This window comes from Phaseolus vulgaris, chromosome 6 (assembly GCF_000499845.2).
Source record: "Phaseolus vulgaris cultivar G19833 chromosome 6, P. vulgaris v2.0, whole genome shotgun sequence".
Taxonomy (NCBI): Eukaryota; Viridiplantae; Streptophyta; class Magnoliopsida; order Fabales; family Fabaceae; genus Phaseolus; species Phaseolus vulgaris.
The window spans coordinates 11,066,715-11,091,465 of NC_023754.2; the positions used below are offsets into that span (position 1 = coordinate 11,066,715).

Genomic DNA, 24,751 nt, shown 5'->3' on the forward strand with positions numbered 1-24,751 from the left:
TGATAGGAGGGACAACGCATTATCCTGGCTAATGAAAATCTCTACCAAGGATCAATATTCATTAATAATGGTAAGAGAGAAAAATTGTGTGTTCTTTTTCCTCCCTAATCTCTTATACACAGGTACACACATGCAATCCAACATATAATTTCATGATTTTATTTTATGCAACTGGTAGTTTAGCATTTTGAGAATCATGTCAGAAAAGGTGAAAAGTTTTACATTTTGTGTTTTATATTTATAAATTTCAAAAAATCAAGTGCACATGACTCAAAGTGAAGGTGGAAAATGAGATTTTGCTTATACTTTTTATTTTGAAATTGGAACTGTCAAGTTATTCTTTCAAAACCTCTTCGTAACTTTTATTTTGAATTCTTATGTGAAAACTTTGGATAGTGTTGATTACTTTTCATTCAGTTTCATGTTTGTCTTGTTGGTTGATCAATTATCCAATTTGAAAAGATATAAGAAAGTGGAAGCTTAGATTAGTTTTGTACTCATGGAACTTAAATGAGTTGTACAAATTGATTAAAAATGTTGTTGCTTGATATATGGAAGACTAAAAAGATTATGGGAAAAATAAATTTTTTGAATTTAGTGTTGATGAATTGCCAACAAAGAATCTCAAATATAATTCATAATGCTATGATAACCATGTATTAGTTATACTTTTACTTTAGAAGTATGCATCATTTGATGAAATTATTAACTTCTTTACCAATAGAGAATTAAGATACAAGATAAAAATAATGTGATCCTTATTTTTAATTTTTATTTACTTTAAATAATTTTCTTTATATTTTATTACATGATCCTTATTATTTTATATTTTCTATAAATATGACTTATTAACAAACTTCTGTTTTCCAGGTTATTTCTTTTCTTTTTTAATACAAAGATAGTATTGTTTTTTTCCTATTTTTTGTTATTTGTTTGAGAAATTATTGTTATTATTTTTATATTTATATTTTTTTTTGTTGGTAACTATTGCTGCACTTAACTCATACTCAATATAATCATATTTTATCGTGTGTATTAGATAAAATATTATTTTTCTTACTTATACCATGAATATTAAAATTTAGTTGTTTTTAACTTTTATATGATAAATTTGTAGTACAACTTTCTGTGTGGTGTTCTTAAAATAATGTCATCTCTTCATCAACCTTGTGCTCTGCAGCACCCTCTAACCCTCTATAACGCACCAATTTTGATGCTCACAACATTAATTGCATATAATTTTTTAATATAAGAACAATTCGAAAGGAAAAAAAGTAATATTTCAAGGATTCATAGATTGGGAGAAGAGTTATATTGTACCATTTATACAGTGTAATGCACAATACTTATTACCATCATAAATATCAGTATACATTATAATCAAGTTTTAAAAAATATATAAAATAATAAATTGTTTAAGGTTGCTTAAAATTTCTTCTATCGGAATGAAATAAGTTACTTGAAAGATAAATCTATATTGAAAGACTTTAAAGGTTGGATATGATATAAATACACAGAGGTAAGACTTTAAAGATATTGGATATCTTATGAATACTTAGATATATTTTTTAATATGGTGTGTTGTGTTGATTAGATCAATTGTGAGATTTTCTTTTATGATTTGATTTAAAATCTATTTTAGAAAACTTCTCAAAATGCATTAGAGTTGATAAGATTTTTTTAATTAATTAAACTATATTTTTAATATATTAAAATATTAAAAGCATGAGCAATTCTCCATTGAGATTTCACCTGGTTTATTCTTTTGTAGTATTCTTGTTGATGTAGCAACTACAAGAAACATCAAATAACATACTAAATAAAACAATTAATTATGTAGTGTGCATTCAAATATTCATGACTATGACTATGTCACTATCCTACACCATAATTCTTTTTTATCACTCATTAATGTCTTCCAGGTATGTATGTTGCCCATTTTTACACACACTTCTATTTTGTAGTCCAAGTTCTTCACTTCTTACTAGCCTTTCAGCAATGTGGGACTTGGAATACTTATTTTGTATCTTAAAAAACAAAGTTTAATTATTATTCCCTTAAGATGACTCTCTTCATCTACCTCGGCCACCAAGTGCATTCCCGGAATAATAAATTATTTGAAAATACCAATTTGTAAAAATAGAGAAAAGTAATAATGGTTTGCACTTGGTGTCATTGAATGATTGTTCATTTACGACACATCACAATCGTAGAGTGCAATCTTATTGTGGGATTACAAATTCAAAAGCTAGAATTTGTAGTAAGATACTAATTAATTAACAAAGCAATATGAAATGAAAATATGAGAGGTATATCCTAATGTTGTAATAATGTTGTCTTCTTCCTTAGAAGCAAATCTATTCCCTCAAACTAACATAAACAACACATAAAAGTGACAATGTATCTCTCCTTTTTCCTGATTTTGAAGGTCATATTTCTAGTTAAATTTAGAATAACTGAATAAGGTTTTGGTTCAAAAAAGTTGGACCAACATATGCTACATGAGAGAAAGAAAACATTTTTTTTCGTGTTGAATGCAATTATTATTTAAAAACTAAATCACTATGGAGAATAAAACTATATCAAACCTCACAAGTAAATAATGGAAACACCTATATATATGTCATTAAAAACTAATAACATATGTTAATTTAGTATTTTTCTAAAGGATAAAATTACAGTAATCTTGAAACAATGATAGTTTAATATATAGACCTAAAGAAGGCTAAATAAACAATAAGAAAGTAATATATGTATTATAGACAATACAATATCATAAAAAAATAAAATAAAAATGATGTTTTAGTTACATAGTACAAAATCAAGATGAGAAATTTAAAAAACTATATACAAGGAGTTGCACAAACGCAAGCCACACTACCACAAACTATGACGTAGGATCTGTCATTTATGACAGACCTTAAAACATTACCCCTCCAATGTGCAATGGAAGTTACTGCCTTAGGTCATGGGCCTTCATGATCAACCATAGACCATGTCCAGATAAGTATGGAAAATAATCATACGCACTTTCATTTTATATTCTTTGGTTCTCATTACTTAATCTATACTGAACAATGTGGGATTAACACATTTGTATACTCTGCACGTGTCTTAACTTAATCATTTTCCTCTACAAATGATTCTCTTCATTGACATCTATTAGTTTGCATGTGTATGAAGCTCATTTAATTTCTATAAAGAATAACAAATAAATAAATCAACAAATTGTTATTTCCAAACAAAGGAATAAATGTTGAGTTGTTGAGAAACAAGAAGTTTTTGGTAAGATGATATATAATTTCATAATTTTGATATGGTAAATTATTGACATTGTCTCACAAAGCCAAAGGGTATCTGAGTGGTGTATATTGTTGCATGCATGCATGGTTCCATAGACTATGAAAATCATAAGTATTTGAGAGGCTCAAAGTAAGGTACTAACAGTGACTAGTTTTAGATATAAAGAATTACCATGACAGGAATTGTGGTATGGTACGAAGTTTTATTTTCTTTCTACTTGTTGTAAAATAGATCTAGATCCTATAAAGTAAGCAATTCAACTTAGAGAGTAAAATAAGTAATCTTAATCATTGATATTGCATACACATATAGATATTTCTCATCAATGATTAAAATGACTTATTTTATTTTACTCACTTTAGATGATTGGATCTAGTAAAATATTTTTATCTCAATAATTATGTGATTGAAGCACTATTTCATTCCGTTTGAGAGGTATAGTTATCTCCAATGTGTTGTGTACATTATAACTTCTTTTAGATTTGTGCATCAATTCTTTTGATGTCATTGTTGATAACACTGACGAATGCATTATCCTGGCTAATGAAAATCTCTACCAAGGATCGATATTCATTAATAATGGTAAGGGGAAAATTGCATGATCTTTTTCCTCTTTAAACTCTTATACACAAGTTTAGGCATTCAATCCAACACATAATACTTTCATATGCGTTTATTTTAGGAAACTAATAGTTTTGCATTAAATAAATCTTTTGTTGACATATTTTAAGAAATATTTTGTTGAATTAGACCGCAATATTTTTAATCACCATAAACTTTAATATTAGAAATTTAAAAAACTGTATAGAAGGAGTTGCGCGAACGCAAACTCCACCACCATAAATTATGACGTAGGTTCTGCCATTTTTGACAGACCTTAAAGCAGTACCCCTCCAATGTGCAATGGAAGTTACTACCTTAGGCCATGGGCCTTCATGATCAACCATTGACCCCGTCCAGGTAAGTAAGGAAAATAACTATAAACAGTTTTATTTTATATTCTTTGGTTCTCATTACTTAATCTATACTGATCAATATGGGATTAACTCATTTGTATACTATGCACATGTTTTAACTTAATCATTTTCCTCTACAAATGATTCTCTTCATCAACATCTCTTAGTTTGCAAGAGTATGAAGCTTTTTTTATAAAGAATAACAAATATTATCAAAATAAATAAGGAAATTATCACTTCCAAACAAATTAATAAATGTTGAGTTGTTGAGAAACAGGAAGTAATTGCTAAGATGATATATAATTTCAAACTTTTGATATGGTAAGTTATTGACATGGTCTCACGTAGCCAAAGGGTAAGTGGGTAGTGTATGTGGTGAACCTTGATGCTTTCATGGTTTAACAAATTGTGAAAGTAAGAAGTATTTGAGAGGCTAAAAGTAAGGTACTAACAATGATTAGTTCCAGATATCAAGAGTAACTTTGACAAGAATTGTGTTATCTTGAGAAATTTTACTTTCTTTCTACTTGTAGTGAAACAACTCTAAATCCTTTGAAAGTGAAAACACAAACTGGTGTGGTGCTTCTTTGTTTTATAATAATCATTTACTATTGTTTAAGGAATGCGTTAAATTAAATTTTAGATTTAAGTGTATGTGTTATTTTAGATTTAACTTTTCACAATGTACTAAAATTACTACTTTTAATTGAAATTATTATAATGAGACCACACATTTATTCCTTATATTTGTAATAAAAACTTGTAATATTATTGGTCACTAAAATTAATAAAATAATTCTTATAATTATATATTTTAATTAATTTTTTTCAAATTATAATCATGATAAACATATCAAAATATAAAATAAATAGAATAATTACATAACTATAAATTATGCAATGAAATTATAGTGATGCTTTTCTATCTAACAAAGTAAGTATATTTTTCTATAACTTCACTCCTCCATATGTTCTATGTTTTTTAAGGCTTTTTATAAATGAGATCATTAATTGAAATTGAAATGAGTCTTAAAATTGTTTTTTCTTTTATGTTTAATTTTATTACCGTTGTATTTGTTGGTGTATGGTGTATTTGATAAATCCAATACCTATATTAAAGACTTAAAGATTGGATATGTAATGAATACTTAGATGCATTATTAAGACTAGCGGGAACACAAGCACTGACGTGCCTGTGTATCCGCATTTTTTATTTTTGTTTCTTTAGTATTTTTTTTATTTTTCAAAAACAATTTCTCTTAATAAAATTAAAATGAGAAGTTAAAGAGTATACAATTAAATAGTAGTGTGTATCTGCATTTTTTATTTCTCTTTCTTTAGTATTTTTTTATTCTTCAAAAACAATTTCTCTTTATAACATTAAAATGAGAAGTTAAAGAGTATACTGTTAAAGAGTAGGTTAATAAAATAGTGGAGAGCGGTAATTAAAAGTTGCATATGACAAAGAGAATGAATGAATTTATTTATTTACATGAAAGTGAAAAGGAAAGAGAAAAGAAAGTGAGAAGTATGGTAAAAAAAGAATGTGTTATGGGTAGTGGAGAGAGAAAGTGGGGAGCAGGTACCTATATATGAGAGAGAAAGTAGGAAGTAGGATACGTGGGTTATGTGTAGTGAAGAATCATAAAATCCGTTTCTTAAATCAATTTTAAAATTCTACAATTTTAATAAAAGAGAATATCAATTTAAATAAAATAAGTAACGTAACAAATCTCCACTCTCCCGCTAAAGTGGTCCACAAAATATTACAAATATCTTTAATTTTTTATTTAATAGAGAAGAAGATCTTTAAAACAGAAAAGTAACTAATCACTCTCTCCACTCTCCAGTTAAATAATAACAAATAAAATAAATTTTAAAATTTTAAAATTATTTTATTAATTTTTGAAATTATAAAATGTCCAAATAACCAAAATAAATTAATACAATAAATTATTAAGTAAGGATAAAATGGAAAAAAAAATTAAGAGCAGTTAAGAGGGGAATAAGAAATGACACAATGACCATAATACAATAATAAAATAAATATTAATATTAGGAAAAAAAATTAAGAGCAGTTAAGAGGGGAATCCCCTAGGTATAGATGTTGTGTTAATTAGTTGTGTTGTGTTTATTAGAATCAATTGTGAATTTCTCTTTTATTAGAATGACTAGAAAAAGTATAATTAATTATATTTTTAAAGATAAAAGTCCAGTAATTTTTAAATAATGACAGTATAATATATAGACAAAAAGCTAAATGAACAATAAGATAAGAATATATGTATTATAGATAATATAATGTCACGAAAAATAAAATAAAAACTGATATTAAAAATCAATATACAATTGTTAAATTGTTGTACGTTTAGTTATTGTATGCAATTAATTTGATAATGATAGAATCCCATGATTAGTGGATCACTACATAAAGCTTGTAATTTGGACGGATGAAAGTCTTCAAATACACTTATATTTCCTATACATGGAGTGATATAAGAAATTTGTTTTTTCTTATCATCTTCTTATATATAATTTTCTTATAGTTATAGATCGGTGTAATAACAAAATAAAAAGGAAAAAAAATTGAAGAAGTGAAATGCTTACTTGATCAGCGTCAGCCATTGCAACCAATGAAGAAGAACTTTGGAATATGGATATTTATAAAGAAAAATGTTTTATAAAGTAGCTCAACAACCATTCTTGTTAGTTTATATTTATTATGTTTTCAATATTACATTATAGATATATATTTACGTCATTTTTATAGGTTACGATGCTATTTTTTTTGGTTCTTATTTCATATACTAAATATATATTTGTACTAATATATTAAAAATAAATATATATTACATATATTAGTTTTAAAACGCTAATTTTCTAATTTTTATAGTGTTTTTTTAATATTAACTATTCCTACTTGAATTTTACTCAATTTCTTAATCTTGTTAGCTTATTTTGTATTAATGACATGCAAAATTCGAATTTCAGTAATTTAGAGAACAATAATATCTTGAAGATTGGAAATAATATAAAAGTAAATAATATGTACTTGTGAGAATTGATTCAAATAATTTTAGAATATGAAAATAAATTAATTTTTGTTTTGTTTTAAATAAATTTAAAACATGGAAAAAATAAATTTATCATTTTAATATTATTGTATGCAATTATTATACATAATTATTATATGTTAGCTATTGTACGCAATTAATTTGATAATGATAATAGAATCCCATAGTTAGTGCATCACTACATAATTAACTTGTAATTTGTATACAGAAAATCTCTAAATACACTTATTTTTTCTATACATGCATGAAGTGATAACACACATGATGAAAAAAGATCTTCATTTTTCTTACCATCTTCTTATATACAATTTTCTTATAGTTATAGATCGGTGCAATAACAAAATAAAAAGAAAAAATATGGAATGAGTGGAATGCTTACTGTTTATAAAGAAAAATGTTTTATACGGTAGGTCAACAATCATTCTTATTCTATTCTTTTAGTGTATATTTATTATGTTTTCAATATTACATTTTATATATATATATATATATATATATTCATATTCATATTCGTCATTTTTATATGTTACAATGCTATTTTTTTTTTCTTATTTCATATACTAAATATATATTTGTCCTGATATATTAAAAATAAATATATATTACATATATTAGTTTTAAAACATTATTTTTCTAATTTTTATAGTTCATTTTTTTAATATTAACTATTTCTACTTGAATTTTACTCAATTTTTTAATCTTGTTAGCTTATTATATTAATGACACGCAATGTTCGAATTTCAGTAATTTACATGGAAATTGAAAATACTATAAAAGTAAATAATATGTACTTGTGAGTTGATTCAAAAATACTATAAAAAAGTAGTATTTATTTCTACTTGTGTTTTTTTTTTAAATATATTTAAAACATGGAAAAGATGAATTAATCATTATAATATTAATGTACACAATTATTGTACGTTAGTTATTGTACGCAAATAATCACAAATAATTTGATAATTTCATAATTAGTGGATTACTACATAATTATTCTCCAAATACACTTATATTCATATACATGCATGGGGTGATAACATAAAGAGAATAAGAAATCATTATTCTCCAAATACACTTATATTTCCTATACATGCATGAGGCGATAACATAAAGAGAATAAGAAATCTTAACTTTTGCTTACTTGATAAGCGTCAGTCATTGCTATTAGTCCTGCCTTAGCTCATGGATCTTCATGATCAACCATAGATCCCGTCCAGGTAAGTATGGAAAATAACCTTACATTCTTTCATTTTATATTCTTTGGTTGTCATTAGTTAATCTATACTGAGCAATGTGGGATTATCACATTTGTATACTCTGCACGTGTTTTAGGTTAAGCATTTTCCTCTACAAATGATTTTTAAACATGGAAAAGATAAATTGATCATTTTAATATTATTGTACGTAATTATTATACACATTTATTATAGTTTTTGTACGCAATTAATTTGATAATGATAGAATTTCATAATTATGGGATCATTACATAATTAAATTGCAATTTGTACAGAGAAAGTTTTCAAATACACATATTTTTTCTATACATGCATGGAGTGATAACACACCAGAAAATAAAAAATATTGATTTCTCATATACAATATATATGAAAAAATATTTATAAAGAAAAATGTTTTATAAAGTAGCTCAACAAAATATATATATATATATATATATTTGTATTAATATATTAAAAATAAATATATATTACATATATTAGTTTTAATACGCTAATTTTTTAATTTTTATAATTCACTTTTTTAATATTAACTATTTCTACTTGAATTTTTTACTTAGTGTTATTTTATCAAAAGTTTATTCAAATAATTTTAGAATATGATTTTTTTTTGTTTTAAATAAATTTAAAATATGGAAAAGATGAATTAATCATTTTAATATTATTGTACGCAATTATTATACATAATTATTGTATGTTAGTTATTGTACGCAATTAATCACAATTAATTTGATAATCCACTACTTATATTTCTTATACGTGCATGGAATGATAACACACCAGAGAATAAGAAATCTTGATTTTTGCTTACTTATCATGTCAGCCATTCTAAATAGTTACTGTCTTAGCCCATGGACCTTCATGATCAACCATAGACTTCGTCCAGGTAAGTATGGAAAATAACCTTACACTCTTTCATTTTATATTCTTTGGTTGTCATTAGTTAATCTATACTGAGTAATGTGGGATTATCACATAGCTTAATTATTTTCCTCTACAAATGATTCTCTTCATTGACATCTATTTATTTGCATGAGTATGAAACTCCTTTGATTTCTATAAAGAATAAAAAGTATTACCAAAATAAATCAGGAAATTGTTATTTCTAAAGAAAATATTAAATGTTGAGGTGCTGAGAAACCAAAAGTAATTGGTAAGATGATACATAATTTCAAAATTTTAATATGGTAAGTTATTAACATCATAATTAGAGTAACCAGGTAGTGTAGATTAATGCTTACATGGTTTCATAGAATGTGAAAATCAAAAGTATTTAATGTGACAGAAATTGTGGTATCTTGAGAAATTTAACTTTATTTATACTTTACTAAAACAAATCTAGATATTGCATACACACGTATTTCTCATTAATGATTGAAAATATTTATTTTATTTTACTGACTTTAGATGAATCAGATTCGAGTAAAATATTTTGATCTCTACTTATGTGATTGGAGCATTATTTGTATTCTGTTTGACAGATATGATTATCTCCGATATGTTAATATATTGTATACATTATAACTTCTTTTGTATTTTTGTGAATTAGTAATATATTGTATACATTATAACTTCTTTTGTATTTGTGAATTAGTATTTTTATAACACTGATAAATGCATTATCCTGGCTAATAAATCAATATTCATTAGAAAAAGTTGTATGCTATTTTTCTTCCCTAATCTATTATAAACAAGTATGCAATGCAACACATAATACTTTCAAAAAATAGTTTTTCATTTTGAGAATCATGTTTTATAAATTTCAAAAAATCATTGTGATTTTTTTTTATACTTTTTTATTTTGAAATTAAAACTGGTACAACCGTAATACTGTCAAGTTATTCTTCATCACTATAAAGTAGATTTACTGATGTTTCATAGTCTTCCATGATGCCACTCTCCTTATGTTTTTTTAGAGAAAGAAAGAAAATGAGTAAAGATTGGAGCTAGAGGGAAATGATAAGTGGATGAGAGAGAAAGGTAAGCCGGGATCAAAATCTATCTGATTATTAATATTTTTGTATTTAATTAAGTTATATTTATCTTTTATTAAAAGTTTTTATCTCTTTGTTCATATCTTTAACTTCCTCCTTGTCTCCTTCTTTAACACAATCTTCTAATGTTCTACTAGTAGTACTAGAGATGTGCTTTTTTAAATAAATAAAAAATGAATTACAATATTGAGAAGAAAAATGAAATATATATTTTTTTTCTAATATCCAAATTGTCATTACAAGACACCATATAAGTCCTGCAATTAATAAAAAAATGAAAATAGTTAGAGAAAATAAAAATTAGATGTGATATATTATAATTGGAATTAAGGTTTGAAATAAAATTTATAAAAAAATAAAAAAGAATATATCATATTTATCTTATTTATTATTTAATCATGTTATATACCAAAATTTGTAAATATACAGATTAAGTTCTTAATATATAATTTATAAATTAATTTAAAAAAATAGTATGCAAAACTAACTAAACCATATCAAAATATAACATTATATAAAGTATTAATAACATTTTGAGTTGTAATATATTTATATTTATAATTATAATTATAATTTTAATATATATATATATATATATAACTTGAAGTCTATCGTTATATTTATTTATAAATAAATTATATATTTTAATTATAAAAAAATGATAAATATTTTTATATTATTATTTTTGTACCAGCAAAAGTCTTTAGTATTTAACTTAAAATTTAGCACATAAGTACTTTTATAAATGAATAAATATTAATAATGTAAATAACAATTTTAGAACATTTCGTTTATATAAAACATTCGAAATAAAAAACATATATTTTCATATCATGATATTTAATTGAGTACTAACACTTAAAATTCAGACAATGAATAAGTGTATGGAGAGATAAAATTTTAGACAAAAATTGACCATTTTTGTAACAAAACTACAATATATTTATTATATAATTTTATTTTTAATATATACATATATTAATTATGATATATATGAATTATAATATTATCTAAAATGTATCCTTAAAAAATAAAAATCTTAAATAAGTTGATGATTTAAATATCAATCTAAAATCTATAATATTATAAAATTATGATATAGTAAGAAATATATAACTATTTGTATAAAATTATATTTAGACACTAAATTTAAAAATTTAAAGTTGATGATTTAAATACTTTTTCATAAGTAATTAAAATATGTTAATCACATAAGAACTATATTAATTTTTTCAAAACAAAATCAGTAAAATATTTATGGTAAAGTAAATTTAAATTTTCTTATTTTATTTTATAAAAATATTTTTTATATTTGTGTATTATAAGTAGTATATTTTATTTGATAAATTAAATTTAAATTTCTATTACTAATTTCGTAAATTTTATTTATCCATTTTAAAATAATATTGAAAAAAATTATATAAGTTAGTTAACTGAAACTAAAAATACTAAAATAAAAACAATAGAAAATAGGTACCAATTTGATTTTAAATTAATTTCTCATTCTATTAATTAAATAAAAATATTATATATATATATTTTTTAAAAAGTTTTCATATTAGGCATCACTATGCTACTTGACATCTCAGCTAGGCTAATACCTCAAGTAACAACAATCATTTGTCATCACATGAAAAAAATATTATTAAAAAAAAAGAAAAAAAGAAAAAACAAAAATATGAGAGACTAAACCAAAACTCATATGTTAACAAAAACGATACATAGTAGACTATACATATTAATAAAGAATTCTAAGAACAAACTAGATGAAAACCTACTATACCAATGAAAGGATTATTTATGAATAAATCCTAAATTAGCCAACTTATCCGCACATGCATTTCCTTCACGAAAAATATGTAACCCTAAACCCGATTTTTCCACAGTAATTAAGACAAGTATTTCATCGAAGCATCCAAGGAACATTTGTTCTATCAGTAAACGTAGCACAAACCAAGACATAGTCACATTCCAGTCAGGCATTAGTAAGTTCCGACTTTTGCTTCCTCCAAAGCATATATAACTCCATAAAATTAAGCAACCAAAAGCAATCTGAATGTCAAGAAACACAGAGAAAGCTCCAGTAAACTCCCCCATACTCCCACGAAAAATACCTCCACAAGTGGCAAGACCTGTATAACCCTAGCATCTCCATCAGTGTTACTTTTAACCCAGCCTGGTGAAGGAAACTCCCATCTAACAGGAAGAGGACGAAGAACTTTACCAGTACAAGTATTAATACCAACAAACTTAATCAAACTGAAATCTATCATATCATTCTTCATTGAAGCTTTAGACGACTTTAAATCTTTAATAACTGAAATATCCCTAGAAATTTCAATCTTATCCTGAAAACGAGCATAATTCCTCATACGCCATAACATCCAAATAGAAAAAGTTATCACAAGAAGCTTAATCAATTTAACCAAAGGACTACCATCACTTTTAATAAAAGAAAGAAGATCATCCTTATTAGAGAAATGAAAAGTAGGAAAAATCTGTCGAACCCAACTCCAAATATACAAAGCATTATGGCATTCAAAAAATAAATGATGAATAGATTCTTCATGCTTTCACAAAGCGTACTCATAGAACAAATATGAAGACCTTTATTTTGAATATGTGGATTTGTAGGAAGCCGCCCATGAAAAACTTTCCAAAGGACAAGTGTTTTGGAAGGTGGGATATCTGAAGACCAAATAAATTTACCCTAACCACAAGGAACTCCTAGTTCCAAAGAAAAAGGTCCTAACCGATTTAAGAGTGAACCGACCATACTCATCTAGAATCCAATTAGGAACATCCTGATCCGCCCTAACCATGATATGACTAAAAAGATGAGGCATCTACCGTAAAGACAGCGGAATATTTCAATCACAACCTGTCCAAAACTGTATCCGGAATGCTAATACCATCAGATAACCGAGCAATATGTGCTAAAGGAATAGTAGAACACCATTTATCATTCCAAAAATTAATAAAAGAAATTGTACCAACCGTCCATAGTAGAATAAAACTGCTTAAATTATATATATTATTTATTCATATATTTTATTTTATATACAAATTTAACCAAGACAAATATACATGTTAGGAAATGTGTGGAAATTTTGTTATAACATTACACTTATTAATGTGGAATATGTTTTCAATCATTATAAATATCTGATTAAGTTCGGTCTATGTAATGCAAAAATCTTAATTGTGTCTTTAATTTTTTTTTTATCATTTGTCTTGACTTGATTTAGAATTGACTTCTCCTCAAGATCATAATGGTATTTTTTTCACTATGTGTCATTTCATAAAAAGAATGTGAAATATAATAAGAAAAAAAAAACTTTTTCATTCAAAGAAAAGTAAAAAAAAATAAAAAAAATCACATGAAGATACGTGATACATCTTCCATAACTTCGTGCCTCAAAAACAAATTTCTAAATTTTTTAATTATGAGCATCATATTTTTAACATCTTCTCTTTCATAACTTGCAAAAACAATCAAGCATATAGTCCAATTCAACCTCAATTAGATTTCTTCTCATTTTGAAATTTATCTTATTAAAAGGTTTCAATCCTTAAAAAAAATACCTATAAATTAAAGATCAATTTTCAATGTGAAATATATTTTTAATCTTTATAAACATGTTAGAATCTGTTTGAGAGTTCAATGCCAGTATAATGTTGTGCAAAAATTTTGTACCCATAACTAACTAAAAATTATAATAATGTGACTTTTAAAATTGGAATGATGTTACTGCAAAATAATAAAATTTTTAATATATATATATATATAATGATTTTTGAGAGATAACTGTGAAAATTATTTTTACTAAATATAATTACAAGATATAGTTGATTTACGGTATGAAATAAAATTTATAAGAACTTTCATAGTTATCTTATGTATTATTCAATTTTGTTATGTAATAAAATTTGTAAAATTGTATATTAAGTGGTTAATACATAATTTATACGTTAAACCAAAATATAAATGTGAAAATTATTTTTACTAAATATAACTATAAGATATAGTTGATTGAATGTATGAAATAAAATGTATAAAAAAAATCATAGTTATCTTATGTATTATTCAATCTTGTTATGTAATAAAATTTGTAAATTTGTATATTTAAGCGGTTAATACATAATTTAAACCAAAATATAAACATTATATGAAGTAGTAATAATATTTTTAGTTCTAATACATTTATAATTATGATTTTAATATATATAACTTAAAGTCAATCATTATATCTATAAAAAAATTATTAAAAAAAGATAAAAATGTTTTATATTATTATTTTATCACCAGTAAGCTATGTAGCACAGATATTGACAGACACATAGATATGTATAATCTCTAAAATGTAGGATACGGGGACACGAATCTATATATTATATAATTATGAATTATATAAATTGACAATAAAGATTTATGTGCACAAGTATGTTTCAGATTTGATTTTTTTAGCAGAAAGATATTTTCATGCCTGGTTCAAAAAGTTTTGTTCCTTATTTTTATAATCATTATAAAAAATTATACAATAAATATGAGCTTTTAGAAAATTAAATATATTTCTCCTTTTTAAAATTGTGTTGGAACCATGCTAAAATTTTCATAAATCTAACAAATGTTTTTTGAATTAGACACTTCACCGATACGTATCCTATGAGTGTCAATGTCCAATACATGAGTTCGACACGAACATGTCATTTAAGAGGAATGTTTGAGTCTCATAGTCAATAAATCTCCCAAGTTTAACTTAAAATTTAAAACATAAGTAATTTTATAAATGAATAAATATTAATAATGTAGATAAAGCATATTTTATGATAAAACAATGAAAATAAAAAATACATATTCAAAAGTTCTCTATATCACACTATATATTGAGTACTAATATTTATTAATGAAAAAAATTACTTAGATACAATACAATGAATATAACTATTTTGAAAGATAATATTTGTGTGGAGAGACAAAATTTGATATATTTTTAACAAAACTTATATTTATTATATAATTTTATTTTTAATATATAAATATATTCATTATGATATTGTCTAAAATTTATTCTTGCAAAATAAAATCTTAAATAGTTTATAATAACTGGTAAGAAGTATTTAATTTTTTATACGTTAGATATTGTGTTTCAATGATAGCATCAAATCATTTTACATTACATATAGCTTTTTTTCTCTATTACTAAATGAAGAGAAGAAATGTAATTTTTTAATTTAGTTTGTAAAATATTTATCAAATACAAATTAGCTTAGTTGTTATTTATTAAGTGAGTTTTGTATGTGAAGTTTTTTACTTTTTTTTTTGCTAAATGAATTTATATGACTAGCATTTGTGCGAAGTTCTCATTCTGTGATTCAAAAATATATTTTATAATATATTGATTTTCATATTATTCTTAGTGAATTTTTGAAATTAAATTTTAGTTTTATATGATGAGAATTCCACTTTCAACAATTTTATAAATTAAATTAATTTCACGTTTTTCAGCTCTTGCACTTGTTTGTATAGTCTCTATATCGAATGTTGCACGCTCTAGTTTTAAAATGGTCTTCTTACCATGATACTGAAAACAGAGATGATAACAAATCTTTTTTCCTATATTATTTGTCTATCATCTTAATATATGATTGATTTTATTTTTAGAACATTATTGATATCTATCAAATTTACAAGAAAATAGTTGATATGTTGTAGAGGAAACACAATAATTACTAAAATAGTCACTGCTTCATGTTAATCCCAATAATTTGTGTCAGACAAGTTTAGTTCTTTTCTTTACACTTTCTTTTTCAGCTACATTTACTTAACAAGATATCATCCGCTTCAACGTCGGAAACTATTATTCCAAATGTATGAATTAATTCAATTTAATCTTTTCACCATGAATAATTAACTTGCATTCGAACTATATGGTGACTAAACCTTTATTATTAGGCTGAAGCTAGTTTTACTTATTTTAATGATCTTTTGATTCAATATGACATTCTTCATCTCTCTTGTCTATAGGAAAAATATATATATAGCAGCAGCTCTATATAAATAATAGAATCTCCTCCCAAGATCAGTTACAAAGTGAACCAACAAAGGTGTGCTTCTCTTCCTGTCAACCCAATACTTTCATATTTGCATGCATTTTTTACTTTTAAAAATTCAGTGTCATGTTTTCTCTCTCCTAAAACAAGTGTATACATTAGAAATTTGTTGTAGTCATATTGCATTAATGGAAATCCCCGAAGCTAGAAAGTGGATGTATACAAGATTGGACAGAAACTAACATCTGACAGAGGAATTTAGATAAGGAGTGTATGAGTTCCTACAATATGTTATTAGTCAAGAAAAGTTTCAAGAACAAGGTGAAATGTTAAGATGTCCTTGTATTAAATGTAGTTGTAAAGTTTTCAAGTATGTGGATCAAGTTGGGTGGGGTCTTTATCAAGAGGGATTCATGCCTAATTGTTATTGGTGGACAAATCATGGTGAAGAATTGCCACAATCCCCCAGTGGATGTTGCTAGTTCATGTTATGGAACTTGTGAACAAAGAGAAGAATTAGGTCGTTTCCATCAACTGATAATGGATCATGTAGGGCCCTCAAATGCACATTGCATGCAACCAGAGAGTGTTATTGGATCTAAGTACATGGAGAAAAATCCTGATCTTGAAACTCGAAATTTTTTTAACATGCTTGCTGCTGCACAAGCACCCTTGTGGGAAGGATGCGAGAATCACTCAGAATTGTCAGCTTCTTTGGAAGCTCTAAGCTTGAAATCTGATTATAATATGTCTGAAGGATGTTTCAATAGAATGGTCCAACTTATGGGGGAGACTATGCCCAAAGATCATCAAATGGTTAATAATTTTTTCCAAGCTAAGAAGTCGGTGGAAAAATTAGGTTTGGGTTGTACGAAAATTGATTGTTGTCCAAAAGGATGCATGTTGTATTATAGGGAACATTGTCATAAAAGTATAATTAATTGCTTTATTTCTGGAATGGAGCGATATAAGACAGTCACTAGGAGGGGAATTGAAAAGAAAATTGTCGTTAAGAAAATGTGGTACTTTCCCGTCATTCCTAGACTTAGAAGGTTATACTCTTCAATGGCAACTGCACCTCACATGAGATGGCATAGTGAGAATCAAAGGGACCCGTCTATTTTGTCTCATCCATCTGATGGAGAAGCTTGGAAGCATTTTGATAGAATGCATCCAGATTTTAGTCAAGACCCAAGAAATGTCAGATTGGGTTTATGTGCAGATGGGTTTAATCCTTTTGGTCAATATGGAAAATGTTATTCTTGTTGGCCAGTTATCCTAACCCCATACAATCTTCCGCCTTCCATGTGCATGAAGAGGGAGTTTATGTTTTTGACAATCTTAGTTCCAGGTCCTTCAAATCCAAAGCATAAGATTGTTGTGTTCTTGCAACCACTTATAGATGACTTATGCACCTTGTGGACTGAAGGGATGTTGACTTATGACGTGTCACTAAGGCAAAATTTTATGATGAAAGCTGCTTTGATGTGGACAATTAATGACTTTCTAGCTTATGGCATGTTATCGGGTTGGATGACTTCTGGTAGACTTTCTTGCCCTATATGCATGGAAAGAACAAAGGCATTATATCTTAGTCATAGCCACAAGATATCCTTTTTTGACTGTCATCGTCAGTTTCTTTCATCTGATCATCAATTTAGGAAGAATAAAAAGGCATTCAAGAAGAAGTTTGTTGAGACTGATCCCTCTCCTCCACGTTTGTCTAGTCTTGACATTTGGAATAGGGTTGCACACTTACCAGTTTGCACTGAATTACAAGAACAACAAAATATTCCTGAATATGGTATTAAACATAATTGGAAGAAACAAAGTATATTTTGGAGGTTGCCATATTGGAAAACTCAACTTTTACGTCACAATATTGATATTATGCACACACAGAGAAATGTGTTCGTGAATGTGTTTGACACTATGATGGATATCAAAGGAAAAACTAAGGACACAAACAAGGCTCGATTGGATGTAGCACAAATATGCAATCGAAAAGAGCTAGAGTTGAAAGACATTGGTGGTGGCAAACTTATCAAACAAAAAACAGCATATACATTTACGAAAACCAAAGAGTCTTTATTTGTAAATGGGTTAAAGAACTGAAGTTTCCAAATGGATATCAATGGATACAAATGTCACACTGTTCTTTGGAGTGAAGGCATGAATTCCACTAACTATGATGTTTATGTACAAGGAACCAATGGTCAATCAGAGTCATATTTTTATAGAATATTGTCTAATATTATTCAATTGGAGTATACTGGCTTTCCAATAATGAATGTAGTTCTCTTCTAGTGTGAATGGTTTGATAATACTCCTAATATAAGAACCAAAGTAGATAAGAACTATGAGATCGTTCAAGTAAAAGAATCACAGAGATATAATAAAGCATATGATTCATTCATATTTGCGCAAGAGGCAGAGCAAGTTTATTACACCAAATATCCAGAGGGACACCAACGTTGGTTGGGAGTAATTAAAACAAAAGCTCGTATTAGAATCATTGATAACACAGTAAGTGAGGTTGAGCATGACACTCCATACCAAGATGATGAGCTTCTACAACTTGAAGTAGTGCTACATGTTGATCTAGAATTCATTCACGATTCTCTTGTTGATGTTGATGGGGGGGAGAAGAAGTAGATCTACAATTACTAAATGAAACAAACATAGATGAACAATACGAGGAGGAATACATTTAGAGTAAGGATAACATTGAGAGTGATTTCAGTGACACAGATACCTCTTCGGTAATTCATGCATTAAAATTGATTGTATACCTTGTCCAAATTATGTTTAACATTAATTTTATTATGGTTTCCCATAATTGTAGTGAATAATAGGGAAGATAACTGACATATTTGGTTGTAGAAAACACAATCAGGTTTGAGTCTTTTTATCATGATTACTTTATTTGTTTATTCAAAATTGATTGATCCACTTTGATTATTGTATTAATTACATCTTATATATGTAATATTTTTTACTTGCAGATGACACCAAGGGGTAGAGGTGGTGGTCAAGGTGTTCGTGTTGATGATATATCCTTACCTAACACCAACATTCGCCCTTCATTTGTTCTTCCAACAACTATGGAGTCTAAAAATCCTATCTATGAAGGACCCCCACTTCCTACATGAATTATATAATAGATTTGACTCTTTTAACTAGTTTATACTTTTCGTTGTGTAATACAATTTACTTTTAATTTGAGTACAACTCCTTCTTAAACTATGTATTTGAAGTTCATTCGTATTTAGCTTGATTAAATTTTGTGTATCTATAAGTAGGTTTGAATTTTTTAATAAAATGAATAAAATACCATTTTAAATAGGTATGAACAATAAATATAAAAATAGCCACCGAAACTGATTTGGTGGCTATATTTACAAAAAAAAAAATTAGCAACCGAAATAGAATTGGTCGCTGTAATTAAGAAAAATATTTAGCCGCCGAAATCAAATCAGTCGCTAAAGGGGTCTCCATTTAGACATCGAATTAGCCACAAAAAGTTTTTTTAATTAATTACTTTGATCCAATAGCGACCAAAAATGGTGGTCGCTATCACCTATATTTCAGCCACCGATTTAGCCACCAATTTTTTATAAAAGTTTGGTCGCTAATTTGGTTTCTAATTTTGGTGACCACATTTTCTGCGACCGATTTAGCCACCAAAATATCAGTTGCTAATTTGGTTTCTAAACTTTGGTGACCAAATATTCTGGGACCCATTTTGCCACCGAAATATCGGTTGCAAATTAGCGACCACTTTATAATTCGGCCGTTAAAGGCTTTGCGACTAGAATTTTCGCTTTCATCTTAATTTGGTGACTGTTTCGGTCGCAAATCCAGTTAACGATCGAATTTGGTGGTTACTAAAAGTGATTTTTTTTGTAGTGGTTGTGTTTATTAGAATCAATTGTAAGTTTCTCTTTTATGATTTGAGTTAAAATGTGTTGAAGATGGTTGCTGCCCCGTCAAGATTGTGTTTGATGAAGACTTCTATGTACATTTCATGTGTATTTTGCTTTGCTTTAAGAGTGTCTTAGATAGTGCTTAGAGGTTGTCTAAGAGTGGGCTTTTTGCTGAGTAACTCACCTCATAACCACTGGCCATGTGATAAGAACAAGCATAAGTTTTCTTAAACTGTTTTTTACATGTTTTACAAAAAAACACGTTTACTGCATAAAAATAAATCTGTTTTTTTCTAAATAAACAGATTCTTTTTTTACACTGATGCCTTGAGAAAATTAGATTTTGTGCATCATGTATTTTGACTAAGTCTTCTATCTTTCAAAACGACTGTGTTTCAAACAGTTAAGCTTTTCTGTTTTCGTTTTGAAAAATAAATCTGTTCATCTGTAAATGAATAGATTCTTTTTGTCTCTGGTGCCATATCTAGCTTAAACATTTTTCAGTTTTATCTCTACACCAGAATGGTTGACTAAGTCTCCTCACTTAACAAATTCTCTAACTGCTTTTGAAAATAAATCTGTTCATTTTATTTTCAATCTGTTCATTTTATAACAACTTTAACTGTTTTTCAAAATTCTGTTATAAGTTGGTTTTCTATAAAATGAAAACTTGTTTATGAGTTTAAACATCGTTCATACATTTTGCAAAAACAAGTTTGACAACAGAGAATTAAGAGTTTACAAAGGATTAGCATTTGTTCTTCAAAGATTTCGAAAATCACAAAGTGCTTGTTCTTGGTTTGGTTCCAAAAGCTTGGTGTGAGGTGCAGCTACTGTTCTAGCAATCTTGCCTACTGGTTTAAGGCAGATCTTTGTATCCTCAATCAAGTGTAGTCGTTTCACTTCACATTTCTTGTAATAGTTTGGTTGAACACTCTTCTTGATAGGTTTTCTTGAAGAGTGGGTGTGTGCTGAAATAGGTTTTTTTAGCAAGAGTACCTAAGTTCTTGTAGGTTTCAAGAACAGTGGGAATTGTACTTGGTTGTACTGTGTTTTAGTGATTTCCACCTGGTTTTGGTGAAGACTGGATGTAGCTCAGTTGAGTGAACCAGTATAACTGCTTGTGTTCATTCTCTCTCATTCTCTGCAATTTTGTTTCTGCATAATTGATAAAACAGCAAAGAAATAAATCTGTTCAATTGAAAATAAATCTGTTCTTTCTGGGCGCTGTGCATACTGTTCTTAATTTCTGGAAAACTGTCTGGTTTCAATAAGAACACTGATAATCTGTTAAAGACTAATAAAACAGGTTGAGTGTGATAGATTGCCTCACTAATTGTCAAGTCTTTAACTGAACCTAAATCACATTAATTGGAATTAAGGTTTGCTGTTTTTGTGTTTCACTGTTTTTCAACCTGATATCTGTGTGTGTGTTTCTGGAAAATTCCTTTGCATAATCTTGTGATAAATCTAGCTTAATAAAAGCTTTTCAAATACACAAACAGTGCCAAAATAAATCTGTTCATTTACACATAAATCGATTTATTTTCTGTAAACTGTGTTAAACACTGTTTCTGCGAGAAAGTTTTAAAAGGTCAATTCACCCCCCTCTTGAACTTTGGCACTATTAAACCCAACAAAATGTTCACTAGAAAACTTCTCAAAATGCATTAAAGTATTTCTTGACAATAAGATTTTTTAATTGATTAACAAATATTTTTAATATATTAAAATATTCTTATATAGGTATGGAATGACTAGAAAAAAAATGCAATCAATTAGATAATTATTTTTTATCAATAGAATCGCTTAGAACATGAGTAGTTCTAAGCTTTTTGTTTAATCATTTAAAATGACGAGTCTATTGAATAATTTTACAAGTAAATTTAACATGCAATTTTAATTTATTAAATAATAAAATTAAAAATTTATCCAACTTTTATTTCAAAATCATTTTATATGAGATTGAAATATTTTCTACTACTGAGAGAGTCCACTTGATTTATTCTTTTGTAATATTCTTGTTGTTTATTGTGTGGTAGTATTTGACCTCTTTTACAAAACTAGTACAATCTTCATCAAAATTTAGTTCAAATATGTATAACTAGTAACTACTAAAGACATAAAATACATATAATAAATAAAATAAATATATTATAAAATGTGCATTCAAAGATTCATGATTATTACTATAGGGCTGCGCGAACGCAAACCCTCTCTACCACAAATTATGACATAAGATTTGCCACTTGGACAAACCTTAGAGCAACACCCCTCCCAGGTGCAATGAAAGTCACTACCCTACACCATGAGTCTCTTGATCACTCATTGGTGTCGTCTAGGTAAGCATGTTGCCCCTCACAACCACTTTTCTTTTGTAGTCCAAGTTCCTCACTTCTTACTACTCTTTCAACGATGTGAGACTTGAAATACTTTTTTTGTATCTTAAAAAATAGAGCTTAATCATTATCCCCTTAAGATGCCTATCTTATTCTACCTTTACCACCAAGTGCATTAAGATACTTGCTTTCTGCTCAGAATAATACATTACTTGAAAATATCAACTTGTAACAAAAAATATAGAGAAAAGTAATAATAATGGCTTGCACTTGGTGTCACATAATGATTGTTCATTTAGGAAACATCAACAACAAAGTGCAATCTTATTGTGGGATTACAAACTCCAAAACTAAAGTATTTGAAAGAAAAATGACTGAATTTGTAGTAAAATACTTGATTAATTAATAGAGCATTGTGAAATGAAAATATGAAAGATATATCCATATGTTGTAATAATGTTGTATTCTTCCTTAGAAGCAGTTCTATTCCCTCAAACCAACATAAACAACACATAAAAGTGACAATGTCTCTCTCATTTTCCTAAATTTGAAGGCCACATTTCTAGTTAAATTCAGAATAAGTAAACCAGGTTTTGGTTCAAAAAAGTTGGACTTGCATGTGCTACATGAGAGAAAGAAAACACTTTTTCCGTATTGAATGCATTTATTATTTAAAAACTAAATCAATGTTGAAGACAAAACTATCAAAGCTGACAAGTAAATAATGGAAACAGATAAATATAAAATATAAAATATTCATAACTTGTGAATTTCAATTATAGGTGACCTATATAAGGTCTTTGGTGCTCCACCTAACCAAACCAGAAAGGAACTCTACCAATCAACGTATATTAAAAGAAATATTCTTCATAACTCTAGCTAAAACAAACTAAACACCTCCTTCACACATATACACACTAAACGAGTGAGATCCTAAATATGCAATGGTCAACTACACATCATGTGCACTTTGTCGTGTTTATAATAATAAAAAAAGGTCTTTGTTCTATACTCTACTATTTAAAGTTTACATATATAGGAAGAGATAAAGAACAATAATAAATATGGCTTACTAAAATAATTTTCCTATCAATAAATATCCTATATATATTTCATTAAAAACTGATAACATATGTTAATTTTGTATTTTTCAAAAGGATAAAATTACAGTAATCGTGAAACAATGATAGTTTAATATGTAGACCTAAAAGAAGGCTAAATAAAGTATAAGGAATACATGTATTATAGACAATACAATATCATAAAAAAAAGAAAATAAAAATGATGTTTTACTTATATAGTACAAAATCAAGATAAGAAATTTAAAAAACTATACAAAAGGAGTTGCGCGAACGCAAGCCCCACTACCACAAATTATGACGTATGCTCTGCCATTTTTGACAGACCAAGCAATACCCCTCCAATGTGCAATGGAAGTTACTGCCTTAGACCATGGGCCTTCATGATCAACCATAGACCCCGTAAGTATGGAAAATAATCGTACACACTTTCATTTTATATTTTGTAGTTCTCATTAGTTAATCTATACTGAGCAATGCGGGATTATCACATTTGTATACTCTGCACGTGTTTTAACTTAATCATTTTCCTCTACAAATGATTCTCTTCATCAACATTTGTTTGTTTGCATGAGTATGAAGCCCCTTTGATTTCTATAAAGAATAACAAATATTACCAAAACAAATAAGTAAATTGTCATTTCCAAACAAAGTAATAAATGTTGAGTTGCTAAGAAACAAAAAGTAATTGGTAAGATGCTATATAATTTCAAAATTTTGATATGGTAATTTATTGACATTGTCTCATAGAGCCAAAGAGTAATCGAGTAATGTATCTAAACCTTGATGCTTGC

General features: G+C 27.0%; 3 non-coding genes and 1 pseudogene across 3 annotated transcripts; all 4 read right to left on the reverse strand.

Annotated features, from left to right (window-relative positions):
- Positions 1-2,850: 2,850 nt before the first annotated feature.
- LOC137833744 (U1 spliceosomal RNA) lies at positions 2,851-3,011 on the reverse strand. Its single transcript, XR_011084810.1, has one exon. It is a non-coding gene; the product is annotated as a U1 spliceosomal RNA (small nuclear RNA).
- A 1,100-nt stretch (positions 3,012-4,111) lies between these two features.
- On the reverse strand, positions 4,112-4,271 carry LOC137833722 (U1 spliceosomal RNA). The gene has a single exon (XR_011084791.1). It is a non-coding gene; the product is annotated as a U1 spliceosomal RNA (small nuclear RNA).
- Positions 4,272-22,730: 18,459 nt separating this feature from the next.
- On the reverse strand, positions 22,731-22,889 carry LOC137833739 (U1 spliceosomal RNA). The gene has a single exon (XR_011084807.1). It is a non-coding gene; the product is annotated as a U1 spliceosomal RNA (small nuclear RNA).
- A 1,326-nt stretch (positions 22,890-24,215) lies between these two features.
- Positions 24,216-24,367, reverse strand: LOC137833752 (U1 spliceosomal RNA; annotated as a pseudogene).
- Between the last annotated feature and the right edge of the window lie 384 nt (positions 24,368-24,751).